The sequence below is a fragment of the Capricornis sumatraensis genome, chromosome 22 (genome assembly GCF_032405125.1).
Source record: "Capricornis sumatraensis isolate serow.1 chromosome 22, serow.2, whole genome shotgun sequence".
NCBI classification, from domain to species: domain Eukaryota; kingdom Metazoa; phylum Chordata; class Mammalia; order Artiodactyla; family Bovidae; genus Capricornis; species Capricornis sumatraensis.
This window is the reverse complement of record NC_091090.1, coordinates 1,489,793-1,508,574: the sequence shown is the minus strand read 5'-3', so window position 1 is coordinate 1,508,574 and position 18,782 is coordinate 1,489,793.

Below are 18,782 nucleotides of genomic sequence, written 5' to 3'. Positions count from 1 at the left end.
ATACACAGAATTCAGTGCTTGTCCCACGTGGTTACTGAAAACAAACTGTCAGATTGTCTTTCAAAGGGGGCTCTGCGTGCATGGCACCAGTATCTTGAGGATGTTTTTGTATGATAGTTTACTATCAGTATACCCTCAGTGGCCAGGTGTCTATTTCAGTCGCTACCAATTATGAATGGGCTTGTTTGCTCTAGTGTTCTTGGGCAATTCGAGTACAGTTTCTTTGTCAGATATGCCTTTTTTTAGGAAAAGAGTTTTATTTATTGTTGGCTGTGTTGCATCTTTGTGTGTGGGCTTTTCTCTAGTTTTGGTGAGCATGGGCCATAACTAGTGGTTTGCAGGCTTCTCACTGCAGTGTCTCCTCTTGTTGAGGGGCACAGGCTCACGGGCTTCAGTGGCTGCAGCATGTGAACTCAGCATCGTGGCTTCCAGGATGTGGAGCACAGGCTGGGCAGTTGTGGCACACGGGCTCCAGAGGATGTGGGATCTTCCCATCCTAGGGATCGCACATGCATCTCCAGCACTGGCAGGTGGATTCTTTACTATGGAACCACCAGGGCATATTTTACATTCTCGTTTTCCACACATGTATCTAGTGAAAGAGGCCAGGATCAAGAGGCATGGCAGCTGGGAATCCTCAGCCACAGCTCTGGTGTGCTATCCAAAGCTCTGGGGCCTTTGGTGAGCAGCTCAGCTTCCCTGGAACTGTTTCCTGCCGTCAGAAATGCCCTGCTTTTGGACTGTAGCCCACCAAGCTCCTCTGTCCCTGGGATTTGTGAGACCAGAGTACTGCAGGTGGTGCCATTTCCTTCTCTGCTGCTGCTGCTGCGTCACTTCAGTCGTGCCTGACTCTGCGCGACCCCAGAGACAGCAGCCTACCAGGCTCCTCTGTCCCTGGGATTCTCCAGGCAAGAACCCTGGAGTGGGTTGCCATGTCCTCCTCCAGTGCAGGAAAGTGAAAAGTGAAAGTGAAGTCACTCAGTGAAGTCGTGTCCGACTCTTAGTGACCCCGGGGTTGCAGCCTACCAGGCTCCTCTGTCCGTGGGATTCTCCAGGCAATGGTACTGGAGCGGGCTGTCATTGCCTTCTCTGATTTCCTTCTCTGCAAGATAGCGTTTTGAAGATATTTTCTCCTGGATATTGCTTTTGATGAAGGAAGGGGGATCCCTTCCAGGGCTTGAGAGTGAGTTCTTGTCTGACACTGGGCAATGAGTTGTCTGAGGAGAGGAGTGCTGTCTGTCCAAGCGAGAGGCTTTCTTGGGAAGGGCTGCCGGGGTGGAGGGCAGGAGGGTGAGGGAAACGGAGAGAACCACTCCGTCACGTGGCTCACAGTCTCAGGTTTTATGCTCATCGGGTTCATTTCTGGTTTGTCTCTTGCCGGGCATTCTGAATTGGGATCCTTCTTGGGGGCACACGCATCACTCAGCCGAGATGGAATCCAGCGAAGCGGATCCTGGGAGGTTGATAGGACCTCTGAACTGGAGCCTCCCATCTCCTGACCTCTCCAGAATTCTGGTTGGTGGTAGCTTGTTCGTTCCTTATTCCTTCCCAGGACCTCCTGTTGTAAGATGACTCCTGCAAGTGTTTTCTTTTCTCTGTTGCCTGGCCAGAGTGGGTGGTCCGTGGTTCATTTAACCGTTTGTTTTTGGTTCTCTCGAGTAAGGTCCTCCACAGGGTAAATGTATGAAATGATAAAAGGCAATCTTTTACATAATTTATATTCATAATTTAGTAAGTTGGCTTTTTGTGTGTATGTTAGACCTGATCCCCAGACCGAAGGTCATGTAGAACTTTTGTAGTTTTCTGAAATTTCTATAGTTTTTAAAATGGAATTACCTTGTTGGTTTGTGTTTATGTTCATATTTTTTTAACAGTTATTTCTTTTTAGTTGATTGTTCCTTGCTTTAAAATATTGGTTGGATTTGTCATACATCCACATGAATTAACCATAGGTGTACCACTGTCCTCTTGCTCTTGAATCTCCCTCCCACCTCGCACCCATTCCCACCTCTCTAGGTCACTACAGAGCCCCACTTTGAGTTCCCGGAATCATACAGCAAATTCCCATTGGTTGTCTATTTACAAATATTGGCGTAGCTCACCCTCTCCGTCTTGTTCCCCACCCTCGTCTGTAAGTCTGTTCCCTATGTCTGCACCTCCATTGCTGCTCTGTGAACAGACTCGTCAGTACCATCCTTCTAGATTGCATGTTTTTCTCTCTTTGACTGACTTCCCTCCCCTTTATTAGAACAGACTCAAACGTGTTCCTTTTTATGGCTGCATTCCATACAGGCTCTGATTGTTCCTTAGCCATGTTTTGCGGAGGGTCATGGGGCTATTCTGCTCCATTTCAGTTTGGACTTCCAGTCTGAGTGCTCACAGCAGAGCTGCTTCTGGGTGAGCCCTCTGAGGTCTGTGAGTGCCGGGCTGCCCGCTCTTCTCTTGTGGCCCGCAGGGGGCGCCAACCCCCCCCCCCCTCTGACCCGCGGGCGCAGGACGCTTTGCCTTTAGACTCTGCTCCGTGAGCAGCTGGCGGGAGCTTTGTCTCCTCAGGACCATCAGGGCTCAGGCTTCTGGATAACAGGGCTGCATCCAGGCTGAGAGGAGCAGGGTTGCCTCAGTGCCCACCAGCAGGGAGGCGCTGCCAGAGCGAAAAATGAGGACCGAGTAGACGTTTCCTGTGTCCAGCTGAGGGCTGACTGGAGGTCCATCTCAGAGGACTCAGGGGGAAAGAGCTCCGTGTGCAAAACGGTGGGTTTTTAGTTAGATTTGCGTTAGATGATGTAGAGGATGAACACTGATGTTCTTCCGTGTAGGTGGCCGTTTTCCTGTCACTGTTTCTTGAGAAGACTGTCCTTTCCTCTTCGCTCGTTCCTGGTTTGATTTTCAGGAATTGACCATGAACACGTGGGTTCGCTTCTGGGCTCTCTCTTCTCTCCTGGAGTCCATGTGTCTGTGTTCCTGCCAGTTCCTCACTGTGGTGGTCACTCCAGGTCCGTGATGTAGTTTGAAGAGGGATAGGAAGATGCCTCCAGCTGTGTTCCTCTTTCTCAGAGTCTTTTTGGCCGTTTAAGGTCCTGTTCAACATTAGCAGGCTAATATTAGGACTATTTCTATTTCTGTGAAAAATGCCATTGAATATTATTTTGTGATTGCAGTCAGTGTATTTGTTGATGACTTTGGTTGGAATGGACCTTTTAATTCCTCACTGTTCCAGTGCATGAGCATGGAATAGTTTTCTGTGTATTTGTGTTTTCTTTGGTTTCTTTATGAGTGCTTTCTAGTTTTCTGACTACTGGTCTTTCATGTTGATTAAGTTTGTTGCTAGATGTTTTATTTAAGTGGGATTTTCTTAATTTTTTTTTTCTGATTGTTATTAGTGTATAGAAATGCAAGTGATTTTTGGACTGTAAATGGTAGTATTTTATAGGATTGTAAATTGATCCGAAATGATTCAGCTTTACTGAATGTAGTCTAACAACTTTTTGTGAAGTTATGTGGAGCATTTTATCTGTCAAATCTGTTTCTCCTGCAGTAGGTCATCCAGAGGACCCAAGACATGGTGGTTACTAATAGACTTCCCACAGTACTTCTTCATTCCACGTGGACTCCTTCAAGGGCAGTGAGCATCGCAGCTTCCCTTGAACTTCGTCTGGGTAAGTCTTGGCCTGTGTAAGAAAGTTTCCTGCCTGTCTACTCTAAATGTCTTTTGTGGTATTGACATGGTTGTTTTGAAACCTAGTATACTTTCCAGTCATTTAAAATGTACAGAAAATGCCTAGCAATGGGAACAAGTGCTGGCATTTGCCACATCATCTAAAATACTCTCTGTATTTTATCCAAAATGGGTACCTTCTGCAGAACCAGCACATAATCTTCAAAATCAGGAAACCATATGGTATCTACATTATAATGTAATCCACAGCCCCGCTTCCACTTTTAGCAATTGTTCAAGTGTATGAATATATCTTTTGTTTCCATCTTCATCCTTTTTCCTTTATTTAGAGTGTTACTGAGATTTTCAGTTATTTGGACAAACTTGATGGATTGAAAGCAGACATGGTGAACAAGGGTTCTGGGTGGCCTTTTCTATGTGGATTTTTTTTTTTTTTCACTGAAGATGGTTTTAATATTTCTTCATGTTGTAACATGTATGAATCCTGCATTCTTTCTCCCCCCATAGTAATTAAATAATGTGCCATTTACCATTGAGATATTTGTAAGCATACAGTGTTGTAGCAGACAACCTTTTCTTGTTTTGCAAACCAGTTTAATAATGTGCACCTTGTGCGTGCTTTGGAGAAACTCAGGAAACTGAGTCAGTGACTGAAATGGCCCAAGATATCACCTTAGATTCCATCTTCATCTAAAAACAGAACAGGCACTTCCTGGTGGTCCAATGGCTGAGACTGGACACTCCCAAAGAAGGAGGCCCAGGTTCATTCTCTGATCCGAAAAGTAGATCTCCCATGCCACAACGGAGAATTTGCATGCTGTAGCTAAATATCTGGCTTGCCTCAAGGAAGGTTGACCTGGCGCAGCCAAATTAAAAAAGAAACAAATATTTTAAAAATACAACCAAAAGGAAAGGAAGGGTATGGTTGTTGTGCAGATTTACAGCTTAGCTTTCCCTATGGATAGAAAAGCTGAGGTGGTATATTTTGTGGTAGCATCTGCTCCCCTTCACTTTGGATGTATCCCCATTTGTTTACACTGTCATCTACTGAAGACATCCTGATCTTTGAAAGTGTTTAGTTATTACAAGTAGAGCTGTTGTATATAATCATGCGATACGTTTTGTCTGGACGTTTGCAAAGCTGTTTAGTAAGTGCTATACATGTAGTATTCAGGTCAGAGGTGAGCCTTGCTTAGCTGTGGACAAATCCAGCTATGTTTCTCTGTGGCATGCGGGATCTTCTGGGGTAAGGGATCGAACTAGAGTGTCTTGCAGCCACAGGAAAAGCTGTGCCCTACCCCCCCTTTTTTGAGTTTACTGGATCTAATAGGTGTGCAGTGCTACCTCCCTGTTATTTTAGTTTGTCATTTCCTCGTGATATGTGATTTTGAGTCTTTTTGATAGGCTTATTTACTATCTTGATATTTTTGTAGGCCAGGTGTTTAGGTGTATACATTGTTTACGAGATTGTTCTAGGTTTTTTGGTATATTTGGAGTACAATCCTTTATCAGATATGTATTTTATCAATATATTTTCCTGTGGCTTGTGTTTAAGTTTTGTGAATCAGGTTTTTCACAGTTTAAATTTCTAATTGTTTAAAGTTGAGGTGATATATGTTTTATATCCTTTTTGGGATAGACTTTAGTGTGTCGTTGTTGTTGTTGTTACATTTTATAAGCAGAAGTGAGGTACCATAGATACAGTTTCAAGCTAAGCTGAGGTACCATAGATACAGTTTTGCCTTTTGTCTGTTGAGAAGTTTGAGTGAGTTTGGTGTACACTGTAACATTACGTCTACGTTCATTTGACTGGATATAGCTTCCAATTATTTGTCTAATTGGTTTTGGAGATATCACGGGAAGTCAGTTTTTCCAAGGGAAACTGAGGTGCATGAAACATGAACTCCTTTCGATCGGTCGGAATCACTTTCTGCTATTTCTGACAGATTTGACTCGTTTGGATATCTCATATGAGTAGAATCACAGAACGTTTGTCTTTTTCTTGGTCTGGTTTATTTCACTGAATCTAATGACCATAAGGTTTGTCCACATTGTCGCATTGTCAGAATTACTGACTTTGAAGGGCCGAATCAGATTCCATTGTGGGTATACCACAGTTTGTTTATGGAATTGGCTGCCATGGACACTTAGATTACTTCTGTTTGTTTGGCAGTGTGAATCATGCCGTTGTGAGTATGACTGAAGAAGTATCCATTTTTTCAGCCCCCTTTCCCAAACCATTTGGGTACATAGCATGAATAGGATTCGAACTATGTATTTATTCCGTGTGTTCCTTTTGGAGTCATTTCTGTAATGTCTTGCAGAGTGGCAGCACCATTTCATGTACTTTTTTGTATGGGGGAATACCGTTCAAGCTTCTGAATATACCTTGTGTTGCATATTCAGTCTCCCACCAATGGACACTTGAATGAGTTCCACCTTTGAACTATTGTGAATGTCACTGTGAATATTTGTGTACCAGTTTTTGTTTGAATTATTAACAAATACATTATATATAAAAGAAGCCACAAGGACCTACTGTACAGTTTAGGAAACTATTAAATATCTTATGATAATGTATCATGGAAGAGAATCTCAAAAGGAATATATGAAAAGCACATAGTAAGCATGATATTCAGTGTGCCAACACTATGAGTTGTCGTAGCACTACTCAATGTGTATTTATACATGTCACTAAAATATCCACATCTGTAAGGATATTATAAAAAATTATATAAAAAATCAAGAATTCAAACAGAGAATAAATAAACTTCCTGCCATTGCTCCTCCTCGTTTATACACTAATACTACCTGTAACACTCATCGTATAAGTGCTGGACTAGCAATTGACATTCTTGTAAACCGAGAGATTGTGAAGGTGTAAGGAAATGTAACTCATTGAATTCCTTAATGAAGGATTGTAGAACTCTATGTCCATGAAGCGAATGAAATTCCGTTTTATTGAGCCACATTCTTACTAGAGTGATGAGCTTCCACCCCACCCAACGTTAGTTCACAATGAAACCCTGCCGTCCTCTGGCCTCAATGTCTGCTTCCTGCTACCGAGAAAGAAAAGATGAGGAAGTCCTGACCAAACCGATGCTATTTTTCTTTTTCTGATTTGTATTTTATCGCAGGGCTTGGCAAAAAGAGGGCCCAACCTGTTTTCAGAGTTCCATCCCGAGGGTTCCTCCAGCATGTTCCCTGTGTTGACAAACTGCTGATTATTTTCAACAAAGGACAATGATCTGCACTTCACTATCTGTTGCTTGAGCTGGAATAGCAGGCGTCCCTTGAAGTGCAGTCCTTCATGCTGGAGTAGGCATCCCTGAAGCAATAGTGTAAGAGGAACACATTTATCATGTAGACATCGCATCCCATGCATTTGTAGTAATTTTTCAGTTATAGCCATCATCATCGGAGGAACTGACTTGTCCGAGTAATAACGAGAGTACCCAGTATAACAGTTCCTTGACTTATGAGTACTTCCTATGAGTACCCTTATGAGTACTTCTTCCAATGTTGTTTCTCCTACTTTGGTCATGAACACTAGGAGCTGATGGCAGTGGTCCTTGAAATGTATGTCGATTCCCAGGTGGCGCAGTTGATAAATAAATAATCTGCCTACCAGTGCAGGAGGTGGAAGTGATGTGGGTTTGATCCCTGGTTCAGGAAGATAACAATTCATACACATGTTTTATGTGAACAAGTTGGATACTCATGAGTTTTTTTCTTCCGTATACAGAAAAACAAATGCCGTTCAAGGACACTGAAAGAACCCTGATTTCGAAAATCAGATCTGTATTGTGAGCAATGCTTAGATATCCATGAGTCGAAGCATAGTATTATGCCTATCATCCTTGTATTTCCCTCGGTGAAATATGTTGAGGAAAACTCTTCATTCGTGGTCTAGATTCACGAAGAAGCTAAATAGCATTCATCCTTTACGTTGACAACTGTGGATTTAAATCTCCTGTGAATCCTATGTGACAACCACACATACCAACATGAGTTATTAGTATTATTTCAATATTTTTAGTCCTATTGTATGTCAACTAAAAAAAAAAAATCGGTATATAATTGTACATGAAGTCCAGACATAAAATCAGTGCAAATACAAAATGTTCCGTCCTTTGAGAAAGGGAGAAAAACATCTCTGTGCTTAGCCTATTGCATTTTTATGTATTAGATCCTTAAGTATTTTATTCACCACACCCTATGAATGATTCGCAAATCTTCAGAGAAGAAAGGATCATTTCTCTTTAACAATGAGTAGTTCAACTCTTCTCAAAGCAAAGTCATAAGTGAGTATAATTTTGTGTGAGACCACGAAAACTCAGTGTTTTCATTATGCTTGTGCTTATGATGGGAGGAGGTCTGAGAAGGCACTTCTGAAGGTTTCTTCATACCAGTCGTTCTCATATGTATCGAGTCTTTAAAGGTCGAATCACCGAGGTGTTGCTTCTACACTTGGACTAGGCTGAGTAGCAACATTCCCTTTCTCCCTAAGTGCAGTAGACGTGTTCCCAACCTGTCTGTCTTCTGTCCTCTGGAGTATGTATTGCTTGAGCTCACCACAGCCTAGTAGATGGAAATCGTCAGGATATTCTGGAAACCCTTTTTATTTCAGTCTGTTCAGGAGGTTACCACTGCTGCAAACCTCTGGATTTTACCACGCACTTTTCACAACCTCAGAGGAAGGATCCAAGTCAAGACTCGTGACAGCCACGGGCTTCCATGGCCTATACATGATTGTTGGCTTTGCTTTCATAATCATCCTGTTTCTTACACCAACTAAACTGTCACTGTATTTTTTTATGGCCATTTTATCTTTGATGGTTTTTAGATCTATTATGGATTTTCCTATATATCTTCACTTATCAGTGAGGGTCTTATGTTAGTAGAAGTTACGACAACTGACTTCCAGTCAGTTAGCTGTGGCAGAACAGAAAAAAGAATGACCCACTGTACGTTATTAATAGTATGTATCAATATATTATTCGTTTTTATTGTTTGCAGTCATCCAATTCCAAGTTTCCGAAATAAACTTTCAGAAAAATCACATCCTTTCGAATGTCCGTTTGACTGAATAGGAACACGGAAATGTTATTCCATAAAATTGTTTACAGTCTCCATTCCGTTCCTCCTGTTTGATGTAGATATTGGCCTTTGGTTCTATCACTAGCTTTGCAAGTAAAAAAAAAAAATAATTAATCAGAGCTCGTATGGTAATTTTACTGTTAGCAATGTTTAGCATAAAATGAACACAGAAGAGGTTACAGTAGACCAAATATGAAAGTCAGTTTAAAAGAAAACGTCGTGGTGAATGTTTACAGTAGGAATATAGTTATGAAGTTCCTTTATTATTATTCTATCCTTTCCGTCTCTTTTGCAGGGGTGTGAATGTACAGATTCCAGTACTATGGCTGCAGTGAATAATAGTATCATTATTCTTGAGAGCAACTGTACTACGTCTTCACGCTCATGTCACTCAAGGTTTTTTAATACCTATTATGTTAGTCGTGTTTGTAGTTTGTGAAGTCACATAAGTTGCATTCATTCACGCAATGGTATCAAACAGCTATGGCATCAATTATAGATGTGACTCAATAGCGAATGTGAATCCATTTCACTGTGACAAGTTATTATTGTAGATATTCTATTCATGCCAGTAACAAAGCTGTGCAGAAATCATACAATGTTTATTAAGAAAATAAGATTTACTAATTTGTTGTATTATTCTATTTCTTTTAAACAGATTGAATGACAACAGGCTCAACTTTTCATTCACTTGTATGACTATGAGCAGTTTGACCAAGTTGAAGAAGATGACTCGTTTTTAGTCTTCCCCATCAGCTCATTCCATCTACTGGCTTTAAAATCATTTAGTACAGAGCTCACCGTCTAGGTGTTCATCCAGTGTTTTGTTTGCGTATCATGCAGGATCATTTTAAAAGGAAAAGTATGTGTGTATGAGTTAGAGCTCTGATCCCAAGAGTCCATGTAGAAGCTTCCCCTGAGAAATGTATCGTTTTGGCACCAATGCTACTGAAATGTGTGAATGTGGCCTACCACGCATCCCAATAAGTGTAAACAGCTTCACATGCTACTTATTTGAAACGACCAGTATTCATGACATTCCATTCATCTGAGGACTAAATATGGCCAACCTAGGCTGTGTCTGCCAAACAGACTTGGAAGCATTCTTCACACAATCCTTCATCGATGCCAGTTTTCAGATAGAAGAAACCCTTGCTCCGTGAAGTTCGTGAACACATACACTCATGTTTTGTTTGAGATTTTAAAGTCATTCTTCAGTTTTGTTGGAGGAATGGTTCTGTATATGCCCCGTGGATCCCCAAATCCACTGATGTTCATGTGTCTTGGGGCTTCCCAGGTGGTTCTAGTGGTAAAGAACATGCAGAACATACCCATGCAGGAGACATAGGAGATATGGATTCGATCCCTGGGGCAGGAAGATCTCCTGAGGGAGAGCATGGCAACCCACTCCAGTATCCTTGCCTAGAGAATCTCATGGAGAGAGGAGCCTGGTGGGCCCTAGTCTATACGATCCCAAAGAGTTGGACACAATGTAAGTGACTTAGCACAGCACATGATTCATTGTCAGAGCTAATATAATGGAGATGACATAAAAAGAAGCACCAGCGGGCGAAAGTCAATATCCATCACTTTTCAACTTTGGAATGTATTGTGATATTTTAGGTCCATATTTGTATGACTTGATAGTTGGCGAATCGATGTGTATGAAGGCCTGATTGTGTTATATGTATGTTGAGGGAAGATATATTTTTATGTGGTTTGACATATGGGTCCCATTTCATTCGTAGACATCTGCATACTCATCACTGAATCATCATTTGTTTTGAAAAGACCATTGTTTGGAAAGGTTGTTGTCTAACCAGGAAAGATGCTTGAATTCTTGGGCTCCTTAGAGGAAGAATTCAACCCGGGGCCAGTGATGAGGCTTGATCACTCAGAGCTTTTGTGTCGCAACGTTTTATGAAAGTATAAAAGAGAGAAAGCTTCTGACATAGACATCAGAAGGGGGCAGAAAGAGTGCCCCCCTACTCATCTTTAGCTGGATGTTATCTAGCTACTAGCAGTCTACTCATTAGAGAAAGGAATGGCAGCAGACCCCTCACCCACAAGACATATGGAGATGACCGTGGCACCAGGTGAGTCATCCTGGGCCATAAAATGATTGATATGAGCAAATAGATAGCTTCATTCACATAGATCAGGAGAACCATGTATGAGTAAAGCATATTGGTTTGTCAAGTCAGTTCTGAGCCTTTGGGCAGAACCTACTTGAAGATAAGAGTCTAGGGTCAATACATAGTACATTCACATAGCTTAAGGCAAACCTTTCCATAAGAAAAATGCCTTGGTCAGCTCAAAGTATGAGAAAAGTGAAGTTCAGGTGGACCCAGGTGTCATTATAGCAACACAGAATTGTAAGAGAAAACCTCTTTTTAAATTTGTATCGAGAAGGGGAAAGAAGAGAACAGCTTGTTTCCTCCTGCCTCGGAAGTGACAGATAACAACTGTCTGACACTTGCACCCCGTCTCCTCCCTTTGGAGACCCCTGGCCTTCCTGGCTGTTACCCTCTCAGTTTCATTCATTGAGTGTTTTCTGCCTTGTGAAACATTGGGCATAGAAGTATGTGTTAATTTAGGGGTATTTCATCCAATTTCATTTAAATGCATATGTGAATTAGAAAGTTTGACATGCTGTTGCTTTGTATACCGATTGGGAAATGTGAGCCTCCAGGTTTAATTTAGTATTTCATGTTCATTTTAGGGGTACAAAGAAAAATAATATGACTGCTAAGATCAGCTTTTGTATTTTTTGCCAAATATGAATTGAGATCACATCGATCGGAGATGAGTCTGTGCATGAAAGCCCTAATAACTAAAGTTAATTGACTTCACTACCATGGGATGTTTTCCTATCTATTGAGGATTTACTTCATGTATTTCGATTTTAACTTTCTATCTTACAGCCTTGTTTGTAGATCAAAGCTATTTGAAATTGTCATCTGGTTTTCAATGGCTTGTGAGGTTATTCATGAGTGGTTTATGAAACCGAATGGAGTGTACGTAGCCATACTTTGTTGTCATTCTATGAATTTGAAGAATGTCTGAAGCATGTCTGCAGTTATGCCTTAAAGATTCACACAATTGATGTCCAATATTTATCTCAATAGACTTGCTTTCAATGTGTAGTTTCCTATGCGTACGTTTCTCCTTATGGATTTGGGTAGAACTTGTATTGGAACACTGAAAAATCTCTGATATCAACCGTGCTGACCTTCTTTCTGGTGGTCATCATTAAGATTTTCACGCTCACTGTCACTTTGTGCAATGCGATGGATCCTAGTGGAAACAGGTGCTGTTCATCCTACTTTTGTGAAGATTGAACTCATCGTAGAAAGTGGAATGTGTTGAAATATTTATGGTATAAATATATCTTGTGTATAAAATTACCCAGATTACTGCTGCGTATTTGACTGCTAAGTTATGAAATGTATGAGATAGATGTGATCCATCAATGGCGATTGGATACGTGGTGGAGAGGTATTTTGGTGATGCAAGAGATTTAAATGATGTGATCACAGTATGTATACTCCTTTTCTGTGGATAATGGGTCTTGGATCCATGGTTGAAATATTATGACCTTGTCTTTTGTTATGCAGGGGACGTGTCAAAAAAGAAGATGAGGTGGGTACGTGCTTCAAGGGTAAGTATAGGGTTGAGGGCGTGACTATGATGTGGGTTAGGTTTAGGATGTGGATAGGGTGTCAGGGGCCAGCGTGAGGAACTCCGCCCATGGCAAAGGTCATGAGGAAGAAGGCTTGGCATATGCAAAGGCGTGATCAAGCCTCAGGAAACCCCCTGTTCCTGAGCATCTACCCCAAAACCAGACTCTGTTTTATGCTCTCACCTACACCTCTGACTTTACAGGGGGCTCTCCCCAATAACCGTTTCTCTCGGAGAAGGAGTAAACCTGCAGCTCCAAGGCAATACAAATTCTTGGGCGTGACAAGAGTGTTTCAGCTTCCGGACTGCTCTGAAGGTTATCTAGCCCACCTGTTTAGGTTAGTCCAGCCACATGTGATTTACAGCATCCCAATCTGAGAGGCACGAGATGTTTTGGACTTACTAAAGGCAAATTATTTTGGGGAGTTAGAAATTATTAGTATAATGGGTTGGTTAGGAATTATATTGGTAAAGGGTTTTTTCATTTGTTGTGTCAATAATTGCTGCTAATTCCCTGCTCTGGGTGGGACAAGGATGTCTCAGGTCAAACCTCTCTGCTGACAGACTAGCTTGTGTGACAGGATTATCCATACTCCTGCCACATGATTGTTTACTACCTCTTAACCATAAACAGCACAGAGTTTTGGAGAGTCTTAATTAGCATAGGGCTTTTTCTTCTTGTTGAGTCAATGATTGCCGCCAGGCCTCCATATCCTTAGGCACTTGGGAATATATTAATCAATGTATTTGGAATATAGAAAAGGAAATACAGTAGTTTTTGATGTTAGCAATACTAGACTTTTTAGCTAATGGATTTTCTCTTTTGTAATAGACCACTGGACTTTGCTACAAATCACTGTATCCTTGCTATGTAAGAATGTAACTTTATCATATCTTAAGACTAAATAGATCTTAAGGGGAGCATTGGTGAAAGGATTTTCATTTGTTGGGCTGATGTTTGCTGCTAAATCTCCATGTTCCCTACCCTTCTAATGAATATAACTAACATATAGGAGAAATAAGTATTAACCTTTAAGATGAATCCTGTTAACCTTGGGTTAAGTAAATTCCTTTCTTGATTGTAACTCACTACACCCACACCCTATAGGAATGCAGCTTTATTTGGAGGGTGGTGCCTGGTTTGAGAAAAAACACACTTGGAAAAAATAAGTTTTTTGGTTATCAGAAAGAAAGGATCATAAAATGTCAGCAGGTCTCACTCATGGCCAGAAGATGATGTAGTATCCCTAAGACCTTTTTTTATACATTTATGTGAAGCACCTGATTTTGATAAAGGTCAGGACTGCTGACCCCCACGTGACTCTGTATTCATCCCTATGTGTAACAAAAGGTATCTAAGCAAACCCAAAAATAAAGAAATCGGATCAGTTTCCGGAAAGACTGATTCCCCCATGTCACTTCTTTCTTGCTCCCATTTTTCTGGCTGAATTCCCATCTGGAGCATGGATGCTATTCCACGTAATCTAAGTTATTCAGCCTCCTTTTCTTCACTATTCTTCCTACTGCACTAACCATTTCTAATCTCTCTATATCTGTGATTAAATATGTATTTTTCTAAAGACGCCGGCTCCGCCCCCAACTTCAAATCACCCTGGATCCACTGGGGCTGGACCCCGGCAGTAGGGTTAAGGTTAGAGTTTGGGGAAGAGCCCCCCAACTTGTTAGGGTGAGGGGTGAGGCGTGAGGGTTCAGGGTGAGGGTGTGGGTGAGGGTAAGGGTTCGGGGTGAGGGTTCAGGCTGAGGGTGTGGGCCTCATATCTGATAAAGGATTGTACTCCAAATATACCCTTCGCTTCCCTCGAACAGAGCTCTCACTGCTGGAGCCCTTGGCAGTGTGAAACACACCAGCCCCTAAAACCTCCACAAGGACGCCTGCGGCCTAGGTGCAAAGGCAAGGCAGGAGCGGAGCTGAGGCCAGGAAGGCGCCAGTGGTGTCTCCGAGCCTCGCGCAGCCTGCTCCTTCCTGGAAACTAACATTAGCAGCGAGGCAAGTCTGGGCAACGCTCGCCCAGAGCAGAGCAGCCTCACGCCAGGAACTCTGCCAGATCGGGCCTCTGAGCAGAGCTGAAGCTCTGCAGTAGTGGAGGCACACTCGACTCCGCCCAAACTGGGCTTGCAGCTGCACGCGGTTGGGCTGCCTCATTTCCCCCGAGGAGGCTCGTTTCCCCTCATGCTGCGCACTTGGCTTCCAGGCAGGGGCCTCCTGCTTCTCCTACAGGTCTTACCTCAGGGGCTGCTTCCCCTGAGCTGGGGCTGTGGGCAGGAGCCCAGACACGCAGGGGCAGGCCCCAACCACCTGCACACGTCTCTGCTGGGGACGAGAGCGCTAGGGAATATACATCTGTAAGGCACCTGCAGGGCGCCCACGGAGTGAGTCTCCGAGTCTGGGGACTGCAGATCCCAGCCAGGGGCCCTGGGTGTATGGTGCTCTCCGTGCGGCACATGTCTGGGCAGCCAAGCAACAACTGAAGGAGCCAAACAGTTGCCCTTCCATTCCCTCTGACAGAGCTCTCACTGCTCTAGCCCGTGGCAATGTGGAACCCACCGGCCCCTAACTCCTCCCCAAGGACGCTTGGGGCCTACCTGCAAAGGCAAGGCAGGATCAGAGCTGAGGGAAGGAAGGTGCCCGTGGGATATACCAGCCTCGCACAGCCTGCTCCTTCATGGGCAACAGCCTAGCAGCGAGGCACGTCTCGGAAAGGCTCGCCCAGGGCAGAGCAGCCTCGCTCCAGGAACTCTGCCAGATCGGGCCTCTGAGCAGACCTGGAGCTATGCCCTAGAGGAGGAGCACTTGACTCTGACCAACCAGGGCTTGTAGCGCCACGCGGCTATGCTGTCTCATCTACCTCCGAGGAGGCTCGATTCCCCAAATGCTGTGCACTCCGCTTCCAGGCGAGCCGACCCTCGCCTCCTGCAGGTTTGGCTTAGGGTCTGCATCCCCTGAGCTGGGTTGTGGGCAGGAGGTCAGAGACGCAAGTGCAGGCCCCAACCACCTGCACAACTCTCTTCTGGGGAGGAGAGCACGAGGGAAATGACGACAGTCAGGCACCTTCTGGGCGCTCCCGAAGTTCGCCTCTGGTGTGTGGGGCTGCAGACCCCAGCCAGGGGCCCTGTGAGCCTTGGGCTCTCCATGCTGTGCTGAGTCTGGGCGGTCAAGCAACCGCTGGAGGAGCCCTGCAGTTGCCCTCCCATTGCCTCTAATAGAGCCCTCACAGCTGGAGTGCTTGGCAGTGTGCAACCCACCGGCAACTAAGCCCTCCACAAGAACGCATGGGGACTAGGTGCAAAGGCAAGGCAGGAGTGGAGCTGAGGCCAGGAAGGCGCCAGTAGCATCTCCCAGTCTCGCGCAGCCTGCTCCTTCCTGGACTGGAAGCCTATGTGCGAGGCAAGTCTGGGCAAGGCTCGCCCAGGGCAGAGCAGCGTCACGCCAGCAACTCTGCCAGATCGGGCCTCTGAGCAGTGCTGGAGCTCTGCCGTACTGGAAGCGCACTCGGCTCCGCCCAAGCAGTGAATGCAGCCGCACGCAGCCGGCCTGCCTTCTCTTCTCCCGAGGAGGCTCGCTTCCCGCATGCTGTAAACTAGGCTTCCAGGCGGGGCCCCCTGCGCCTCCCACAGGTCTTGGCTCAGGAACTACTTCCCTGAGCTGGGGCTGTGGACGGGAGCCCAGACACGCAGGGGCAGGCCCCAACCACCTGCACACGTCTCTGCTGGGGAGGAGAGCACTAGGGAAATGACGTCTTTCAGGCACCTTCTCGGCGCTCCCGGAGTTCGCCTCCGGTGTGTGGGGCTGCAGACCCCAGCCAGGGGCCCTGTGAGCCTTGTGCTTTCCGTGCTGTGCGGAGTCTGGGCGGTCAAGCAAACGCAAGAGGCGACTTGCAGTAGCCCTCCCTTTGCCTCTGATAGAGCCCTCACTGCTGGAGCGCTTGGCAGTGTGCAACCCACCGGCAACTAAGCCCTCCACAAGAACGCCTGGGGACTAGGTGCAAAGGCAAGGCAGGAGTGGAGCTGAGGCCAGGAAGGCGCCAGTAGCATCTCCCAGTCTCACGCAGCCCGCTCCTTTCTGGACTGGAAGCCTAACGCGAGGCAAGTCTGGGCAAGGCTCGCCCAGGGCACAGGAGGCTCACGACAGCAACTATGAGAGATCGGGCCTTTGAGCAGAGCTGGAGCTCTGCCGTACTGGAGGGGCACTCGGATCCGCCAAAGTACTGATTGCATCCGCACGCAGCTGGGCTGGCTTCTCTTGTACTGAGGAGGCTCGCTTCCGGCATGCTGTAAACTAGGCTTCCCGGCGGGGGCGCCCCGCGCCTCCTACAGGTCTTAGCTGAGGAGCTGCTTCCCTGAGCTGGGGCTGTGGAAGGGTGTCCAGACACTCAAGGGCAGGCCCCAACCACCTGCACACGTCTCTGCTGGGGAGGAGAGCACTAGGAAAATGACGTCTGTCTGGCACTTTCTGGGCGCTCCCGGAATTCCCCTCCGGTGTGTGGGGCTGAAGACCCCAGCCAGGGGCCCTGTGAGCCTTGGGCTCTCCGTGCTGTGCTGTCTGGGCGGTCAAGCAACCGCTGGAGGAGCCCTGCAGTTGCCCTCCCATTGCCTCTAATAGAGCCCTCACTGCTGGAGCGCTTGGCAGTGTGCAACCAACCGGCAACTAAGCCCTCCACAAGAACGCCAGGGGACAAGGTGCAAAGGCAAGGCAGGAGTGGAGCTAAGGCCAGGAAGGCGCCAGTAGCATCTCCCAGTCTCACGCAGCCTGCTCCTTCCTGGACTGGAAGCCTAGCCACGAGGCAAGTCTGGGCAAGGCTCGCCCAGGGCAGAGCAGCCTCACGCCAGCAACTCTGCCAGATCGGGCCTCTGAGCAGAGCTGGAGCACTGCCGTACTGGAGGGGCACTCGGATCCGCCAAAGTATTGATTGCAGCCGCACGCAGCTGGGCTGGCTCCCCTTCTCCCGAGGAGTCTCGCTTCCCGCATGCTGTAAACTAGGCTTCCAGGCGGGGCCACCTGCGCCTCCCACATGTCTTGGCTCAGGAGCTGCTTCCCTGAGCTGGGGCTGTGGACGGGAGTCCAGACACGCAGGGGCAGTCCCAAACCACCTGCAGACGTCTCTGCTGGGGAGGAGAGCACTAGGGAAATGACGTCTGTCAGGCACCTTCTGGGCGCTCACCGAGTCAGTTTCCACGTGTGTGGGGCTGCAGACCCCAGCCAGGGGCCCTGTGAGCCTTGTGCTCTCCGTGCTGTGCTGAGTCTGGGCGGTCAAGCAACCGCAAGAGGAAACTTGCAGTTGCCCTCCCTTTGCCTCTAATAGAGCCCTCACAGCTGGAGCGCGTGGCAGTGTGCAACTCACCGGCAACTAAGCCGTCCACAAGAACGCCTGGGGACTAGGTGCAAAGGCAAGGCAGGAGTGGAGCTGAGGCCAGGAAGGCGCCAGTAGCATCTCCAAGTCTCACGCAGCCCGCTCCTTTCTGGACAGTAAGCCTACACGAGGCAAGGCTGGGCAAGGCTCGCCCAGGGCACAGGAGGCTCACGCCAGCAACTATGAGAGATCAGGCCTTTGAGCAGAGCTGGAGCTCTGCCGTACTGGAGGGGCACTCGGCTCCGCCAAAGTACTGATTGCATTCGCACGCAGCTGGGTTGCCTTCTCTTGTACTGAGGAGGCTCGCTTCCAGCATGCTGTAAACTAGACTTCCCGGCGGGGGCGCCCCGCGCCTCCTATAGGTCTTAGCTGAGGAGCTGCTTCCCTGAGCTGGGGCTGTGGAAGGGAGTCCAGACACTCAAGGGCAGGCCCCAACCACCTGCACACGTCTCTGCTGGGGAGGAGAGCACTAGGAAGATGACGTCTGTCTGGGACCTTCTGGGCGCTCCCGGAATTCCCCTCCGGTGTGTGGGGCTGCAGACCCCAGCCAGGGGCCCTGTGAGCCTTGGGCTCTCCGTGCTGTGCTGTCATGGCGGTCAAGCAACCGCTGGAGGAGCCCTGCAGTTGCCCTCCCATTGCCTCTAATACAGCCCTCACTGATGGAGCGCTTGGCAGTGTGAAACCCACCGGCAACTAAGCCCTCCACAAGAACCCCTGGGGACTAGGTGCAAAGGCAAGGCAGGAGTGGAGCTGAGGCCAGGAAGGCGCCAGTAGCATCTCCAAGTCTCACGCAGCCTGCTCCTTCCCGGACTGGAAGTCTAGCCGCGAGGCAAGTCTGGTCAAGGCTCGCCCAGGGCAGAGCAGCCTCACGCCAGCAACTTTGCCAGATCGGGCCTCTGAGCAGAGCTGGAGCACTGCCGTACTGGAGGGGCACTCGGCTCCGCCAAAGTATTGAT